Raw genomic sequence first — 8,672 nt, 5'->3', positions numbered from 1 at the left:
TTGTCATGTCATACAGTTTGTTTATGTTTCACCGCGGCTGTTACATTTTCTTTTGCCGAACTGAGTTGTGGTTCATTTTCAGCTTGGATTTACAATCACGGAAGCATGCGAATGTAAACACGGTCCATTGTTTGCTTCATTTGATATTTTCTATGAGAATATGGGCTAAGACCCTGACGATGATCTCCAGAAGTTTTTCTTGTTTTACAAGATGTTGAATGTCAAAAGTTTTTAGTAATACTGTTCAGCACCCAATTTCCGAGACATTCGCCAATTCTGCACTTTCAAGCTGGCAGCATTGTGCCAAACGGAGAAACATGACACACGTGAGGGTAAGAGAAATAAACTTGTGTTTATTTGTCTTTTGTAAACTTGAGCAGACCTACTGATATTTTTCCGTCTTTCAAGCCCTGTCATCCACTTTCCAGCTGTCATTCATTTATATGCACAGAGACAGATGGACAGATGCCAGCAATCAGCATTTTCCACAAACATCTACTCTAAAATTTAAGATGCCTAATAAAATTAAGGTCTGATTTTATTACATTTGTTCCAAGAAAGAGCAATATTTAGGCCACTGTTACCCACAGTCTCATGCTCTGTGCTATATTACCATTAGCTATTTGATTTTCCCACTAAATCTTCCATTGAGACATCATGCTTTCAAATGAACAAAGTGCTCCAAAGATTTGATATTACCATTCAACATCCCCTTTGACTGACACTGGGTGGAATTCAGTATGAAATTACGCTGCAAGTAGTTCCTTAGACTAGAACATATTTAAATATTAACATGTCAGAAGTATATGTCAAACAGATAGAAGAAAAAGCAAATACGCAGTTGAATTCTCTTAATATTTAACATATAATTTATTCACATTTATAGCCTGTAGAAAAACAACGGAGTGTCAGCAGGTGGGTGGGATTCACAATCGAATGCTACGTTCTCCCTGGAAATAGATGTGTTATCACCCAAATGCATCAGGTCTCCCATGGGCCGTCTAAATCTGAAAGGAGGGAGCAGTATTTCGTAGGGGGCAAGGGATAAAATAGAGATTTCTTTTTTAAGAGAGACCCTGAAAATCACTTCAACCCTCAAACCTACCTTCTTCATAGTTTTCTTCAAAGGAAGGCCTTGTGGTCAGCCTCACTTCGCTGAACTAATGCCTCATGACTTTTGGGTAATAGTCCACTGAAAAATCACATCAGGCAGGCTGAGTAAAAGAGACGGGCACATAGCAGTCTCGGACCTAAAATATAAGCCTACAGCATTTTTTGTGGACTTGTGTCTTCTGAGAAGATGGTAGGAAATGGTGCTATTATTTGGCAACACGAGTAAGCGTGATCACTGCTTTCTCTTTACTAGTAGTTTTAAGGCAAAATAAACACGAAGGAACATCTTGTGCCTTATTTTGCAAATATTAGACTGCACATTCGTTATATTTTATTTTGTTTACTTTAACTCATATTTTACTTTAATAATAATGCTCCCTATTGTTTAGAGCATGCGCTGAGGTAGATTTTTATCCCTAGGAAGATATTAATTATAATTACAATTATTTAAAGAAACCTCTGAACAAAAAAGCAATTTTATGTCTAATTTTTCCCATTTTTGCCAAACATCAAAACTGAGGTATATACCAATCCGTCGTGACTGTGTACTGTTACACTCCCAATATTTTCACATTATATATATTATACAAAATTTTTAATGAAACATTCTGTTTTTGTTCAGATAAATACAACTACTGTTTAGGTTATTTTAAAAGATTTTAATTTCTTCTGTTACACTTTATTTTAAGGTGTTTTGTTACAATGTAATTACATATTTAAGCACTGAGTAATATTAATTAACAACATTTAGGCCAATCACAATGTTTAGGATGTAACGTGGACACCTTAAATGAAAGTGTTACAATTTTATCTTTTTTAATTACATTTTAATAACAAAATAAAATAAGAGTGAGCTATCAGTTTATAATTTAAGGTTATTTAAAAAAAAAATTCTTGAGCCATTTTAAAAGAAGAATGTGGAGCCTGTTTCTGTAGAGTCCCAGGGGCCTCCTTGATTCTCGGGTCCTGTTGTGCTTTCGTCCCACTGCAGACGCACCTGCTCCAGGCCCGCTGAGCACTGGCTCCCCTGCCTCGGCCTCAAGACACTGGGTCTGCAGATGCTGTTGGTCTGTGACACATCTTGGACAAGCTGTGCAAATACATGCTTATTTTGAGAGCGTTTAGGGACTTCAAGACCGAAAGAAATGAACTCTTTCTCACGCTTCCAGAATCAATATCCAGCACTCCGGTCAACGTACCGGCCTGTGCGTCAAACTAGCCAAATAGATGCTAATTTGACTCACGTGGTACATTTAGCTTGCTGTTTTGGAGCTCGGCGATCGTTCGGCACAGTGAAATATTTCAAATCAAGCATGTGTAAATATTAGAGAAGACAAAAATCTCCAAGTGTTTAAGATGAGCTGAAGTTCAAGGTGAAATCGGAGAGCCAGTTAGCCCTGAAAAATGTTTACTTGTGGCAAGCCTCCATGAAGGGCTGCGACGTCCTACAAGCCACGGTCTGTGCTCCTTGTTTGCGTAAGCTGCACTGAGTCACTGTGGGTTAAACAGGGGCCTGTTTTGCCATGCTCTGCTAAGCACCCCTTTGACATTTAGCTCTGATACATAATATGCTGTGTTCTTTTGGACTTAGACACTCACAAAGCATACTTTTGAGTTGATGATACTGTATGACATTTCAGAAAAGTGACGAACTACTGGTTCTTTTCCAGTAAAAAGCAGTTTTGCGTTTTTCTTGCTGATGCCACTTTCGGATAGGCTTTGTCTTTAAACAAAAGACAATTTTATTTCAATTTTAAACAAGTATGAAACTTTTCCATATTTATTTAATTTACTGGACTAGTGTTGAACCGTGACCCCCATACTGAGGTGCATATCTAACTGTGACATCTGTGTATTGTGGCAACCCTAATATATATATATATATATATATATATATATATATATATATATATATATATATATACAGGTGTTGGACAATGAAAGCAGGAAGGCCTGGTTTTAAACCACAATAATTCATTAGTAAGTATGGTGTAGGGCCTCCTTTTGTAGCCAATACAGCATCAGTTCATCCTGGGAATGACAGATTCAAGTCCTGCACAGTGACCAGAGTGATTCTGAGCCATTCTTCTTGCAGAATAGTGGCCAGGTCACTACGTGATGCTGGTGGAGGAAAACGTTTTCTGACTCGCTCCTCCCCAAAGTGGCTCAATAATATTTAGATCTGTTGACTGTGCAGGCCATGGGACATGTTCATTAAACCACTCTGTCACCAGTCTTGCTGTGTGTATTGGAGCATTATCATCCTGATACGCGGCACCGACTTCAGGATACAATGTTTGAACCATTTCTCTAGAATGGTTCAGTAGTCACTGGCAGTGACGCGCTCATCTATCACAAGTATTGGGCTTAGAAAATGCCATGATATTGCAGCCTAAACCATCACTCATCCCCTCCGAGTCATCAAGTTTTGGCTATAGCATCCCCGCCATGTATACTGACCTGACCCGACGGACAGTTTTGGTTGAAACAGCAGAGTTGAGGTGCACATTTAATTCTGCAGTGAGTTGGGCAGCTGCGGATTTATGTTTTTTGTATAAAATCCGGGTTAGTACCCGGTCATCCCTTTCAGACAGCTTCCTTTTGTCTCCACAGTTACTCCTGTTGGATGTGGTTCATCCTTCTTAGTGGTATGCTGACATTACCCTGGATACCGTGGCTCTTGATACATCACAAAGGCTTGCTGTCTGGGTCACAGATGCCCCAGCAAGACGTGCACCAACAATTTGTCCTCTGATGCATTGCAACATTTTAAGCAAAACTGTGCTATTACTCTGTTAATTAAACCTGCACACTCTGAGCTTACTGGTGGAATGTGCAATCGATGAAGAACAGCCACCATATATTCATGTATGTGTTTGTATTTATATATGCACATAAATATGCACAATATGTCTGTCCAGCTGAGAAGGCAGTGCACCTGAGACACTAAGCTGCTCATGCACCATTTGCTGATGCAGTTTTTTTTGGCTGTGGACCAAAGGTTGTGTAACATTATGGCCATAAAACAGCAGGGTGCATATTTTACTGTTTTTTTTGTCGCACAGCCTTCAACAGACAAACTGGAACAGCACGCAGAGCGGAAGTTTTGCACAGCAGACGTACCTCAGAACACCCACCTACCAAGATCAAAGTCGCCGCCCTGCTGTTCTGTCTGTTTTTACACCACTGTCTGCTTTTTCATAACCTCGCATTAAGAAATACCGTAGATATACACCAGACTTCATATTTAATGGCTCAAGTTCTTTGTGGATGTAAAAATTCTAGCATAAGTCCTAATAAAAATGTTATTGCTTCAAATAAATCAAATTCGTTTATAAAATGCAGCGAGAAGGACTTTCTAATGGATTTTATCCATGTCATCACTCTATAAAAGCATCCTCAACACCTTCAGGTATTACAGTGCTCTTATTGCAGTACCGTGAAGGAAGATTAGGCTGTATTTAAGAGGCAATCATTTTTTTTTTGCACTAGTCAGATTATACTGACACCTAGAGCTGTGGATGATGCAACTGTTTTGAGTTACTGATGTATTTGCATGTATTTGCTGCTGAAGAAATGTTGTACTCTCAGTAAGCCATTATTCATTTATTCTGTGAAAGAATCTGTACAGTATCAGAGGGGTTACTGATACAGAATGACATTCAGCTGATCACGTGATCCCAAAATGACAGCCCCACTGAAGTGACTTTCTTCATGTAAAGCAAAATGGCAAAAAAAAAAAAAAACATTCATGCGAATAGAAAAAAAAGATTAAAATAAGCATAAACTGTTCATCATGTAAAATAAAATGTATTTTCTTAGGAGATATATATATATATATATATATATATATATATATATATATATATATATATATATATACTATATGCATATTATATAAAACATATATATATTAATACAATAAATCATCAGCAAAAATACTGGTTGGTTATCAAATTGACAGAAATCATCATATGTGAAAAAAATAAATTGAAAACTATCACAATAATAATAATAAAATACTACATTGTATTTATACCTATTATATATACTTTTGAGTTTTTATTTTACTCCTGTTTAGAAGGCTATTTTTGTTTATGTGTGGGACTAATATTAAAAATATTAATTTTATTTAACATTTTATAACTACTTATTTAAAGGTGTTCATATTAATGTCTAAATGTACATCAGCAAACAGCATCATTGAAATTGTAAGCACAAATATTAAAAATACATTTTGTTATAAATATTTAAAAAATCTATATTTTTTAAAAGTATATTTTAATTCAGAAAACAAATTCTTCTTCAGAGAGCTATTTTAAAGGTGTTTATTTTAAACGTCTAAAAAAGTGAGCGCTATAAGATATATAAGCTCATGAGCGGCGTTACTAACACTCCTCTCATTGTTGCATTATCTCTAATATTCACTATATGTATGGCAGGTTCATTATTAAAGCCACTTACAGTAATCTCATCCATCTTTTAATTTTTTCCCCGCTTCTTAATTTTTTTTCCCCTTCTCTCTCTCTCTCTCTCTCTGGTTTTTGATTAAATAAAAAGCCGAAGGGATGGATATGGCTGTTAATTGCATGGGGCTGATGCGAGAGCTGAATCAACACAGAGGAGAGGTCATTAAACCCAGCCGGTCCCCTCCACTCCGTTTGTCTGACTGTGCTTCGAGCTGCTCCCCCCTCATCTGTTGTGCAAATTCTGCCTTTAATTTAACTTTGCAGTGTTGGGTTGCTCCAGTCCACCGGAAATAATCTTCCCCCTTCATCTTCAAAGCACCGTTATCCCCCTGCTCTTATTGTGCAGTCACGTAGCCCCATTGTCCAACTACCAAACTTCAATTAAAAGAGGACGAGTATATCTGGGTGTTCATCAACTGATTCATTATTCTGCAATCCGTCTCCCATCATAGTTATTTGGATAGGTTGATTAATCTCTCTGTCATGCATCTATAAAGATATATGATGATTACATATCAAAAAAAAAAAAAAGTCGAACATCATCAGGCATCACGGGAGTTTCAGAAAGATTGGTTTGAGCAATCATTTCAAGCATAATTCCTACCATCTCTGATTACATTTAAGTGTTTACGCCGTGCCAAAAATGTGTTGGACTGACCACACAAAGACGGTCAGGAGATCTTGTGTTTCTGCTGACGGTGAAGCCTCATTGTTTTGCCAGGACTAAAGGGAAGCATTGTGCTCAACATGTGTTTCTGATGAAAGCATCAGAGCAGCGGAGGACTGCTGTGCCGTATACCACAGCACTTCAGAGACCAAAAAGTGAGAGCGACTGAGTCGTGAAAGGAGCAATGTTGCAAAAGGCAACTAGTTCTTGCAAATTCATATTGCTTCATCACACTGCCGAACGCTCTTGTTCTTTCTTCAGACGTGAGCTATGAATGAGAATGAAAGAAAATCTGAATTATTTTCTTACAAATAATGTACTAAGTTATTGAGCACAATGGTAAAGATCCACAATGAGGTCCACATTTCAGTGTCATCCATAGACAACAATAGAACTTTGTTTAATAGGAAGTGATTTCACTTTCCCAACGTCCAGACATCCACTTAAAAGTCTCATCATAAGCCAATTTACCTGTTATTGGAAGTAAATTGAACACAAGCTCAGAAGTGATTCCATAAGGACCCATTTCAGTCCTTCATGTTATGTTCAAGCTTCATTGTGCAAGTTAAACAAATCCAGACCGAACCAAATCCATCAACGTCTGCCAGACTGCGCCGATTTAAAGGAGCCACAATAAAATACACATTGGAGTCTTATTTTAAATCATTTTCTTCTTGTATGAATTTCTTGTAATAAGCTCCATTGTGTGCAAAGTTATTCTGAGCACATTTCTGTGATGTATCCTGCACATGGAGCAGTGATTTTCTGACTGCTTCTGTTTTGGTTGACAATATGCATAGCACGCTCATGCTTATTTTCACATTGGATGCTTTAATTATCATTTGCATGCTTGTTAAGTGTGCATACATGACATGCAATAAAAGAAGCTTCTGTTCCCTTTCAGTCAGTCGGTATGACGTTACGCCATTGACCTCTGAGAAAAAAGGCCAATGAAAATTTGCAAGTGAGATTTGAATGCCAGGCCACTCCAACATACATATGTAAGATGTACGGTGTATTGGGTCGTAAAGTCTTTGTGGCTGCTCTGGCTAGCGGAAAGGGAGACCTGAGGATGACGGTCAGAAATTTTTCACCTGGCTAGTCCCTCTGGACTTCTGATTCCTCATAACATCGCTGTCTTCTCCTGAGCTTTCGAGGCTGGATGATTGGTATCTGGGCTCCGGACATGACTCCCAGAGCCTTTTTTCCCCAGAGGTGCATGAAGATCTCGTCAGAACATGGAAAGTCCCATACACCGTCCATTCACGTTTGGGCTCTTCACTCCTCACTACCCTCGATGGTGGGGCGGCCAGGGTGTACGTGGACGTTCCTCAGGTGGAGCGTGCGATTGCAGTGCATTTCATTTCATCAGCTCTCGCTGCCAAAGCTTACATTGCTGCGGGCCAGGCCGCCTCCGCCCTGCACGCCATGGCTATCCTGCAGGTCCACCAAGCCAAGGCACTCAAAAAGCTGCACATGGATAGTTCTGACACAAGGTTGATGCAGGAACTGTGCACGGCGAGTGACTTCACTCTAAGGTCGACAAAAGGCACAACGCAGTCCCTCTGTCAGGTGATGTCCACTATGGTGGCCCAGGAGTGACACCTCTGGCTGAACCTGGTGCCTCTTTCGACACAGTTTGAGGACTTTGCTCTGCCCCTCAGGCCACCAGAAGACTGTGAAGCGTTTCTGAGACTGGCTGTCCAGAGATTAAGGAGATTGCTCTTTGGACATCAATATCTGCGCCCCCACCCTTGGAGGAGGGCCAAAGGCTCTTTTCACCACTGGTACACATCTCTGGTTCTTACGCACTGGGTGCAGTTTGTGAGCGATGCACTGCTTCCTCACACTCTGACTCTGACATCACCTTATCGTCATGTTCCTCAGGGGTTTGAAAAGGTTAAATCCTCCTAGACCGCACATCTTCCCTGCTTGGGACCTTTCAGTCATCCTTTTGTGACTACAGGAGGATCCCTTTGAACCACTTGACTCAGCTAAGCTGAAGTTTTTGTCTTTCAAAACTTTGCTCATTGTCGCTTTGATAGGAGTGAGGGCTCATTTCACTAGGAGTATCGCCTCTATAATTTAAGATTCAAGATTTTTTAAACGAGAAGCTTGTGACTGTCTCATTGACAAACAATTACTACTGTCAAGGTGGAGAAAATTATTAAAAACATTCTTGCGTATTTACGCTTAGTTCTGCGTTAGATGCAATGGAAAAATATGCTTTTTGTGCAAAACAATGTACATAATGTGCATCCACTGGATGATCTAAAAAATTGCACTATGGTGCCAAATCTTTGAATAAAGTTATTTTTGTTTTCTTTCCATAAAAAAAGTAACTTACGTGTTCTGAAGACAAACAAAGCTTTTTACAGGTTATGTGCATTATGTGCATTTGAGCTACAATGATGCCTTGAAGA

The sequence above is a fragment of the Puntigrus tetrazona genome, chromosome 11 (genome assembly GCF_018831695.1).
Source record: "Puntigrus tetrazona isolate hp1 chromosome 11, ASM1883169v1, whole genome shotgun sequence".
Lineage (NCBI taxonomy): Eukaryota > Metazoa > Chordata > Actinopteri > Cypriniformes > Cyprinidae > Puntigrus > Puntigrus tetrazona.
This window is presented reverse-complemented; position numbering follows the sequence as displayed.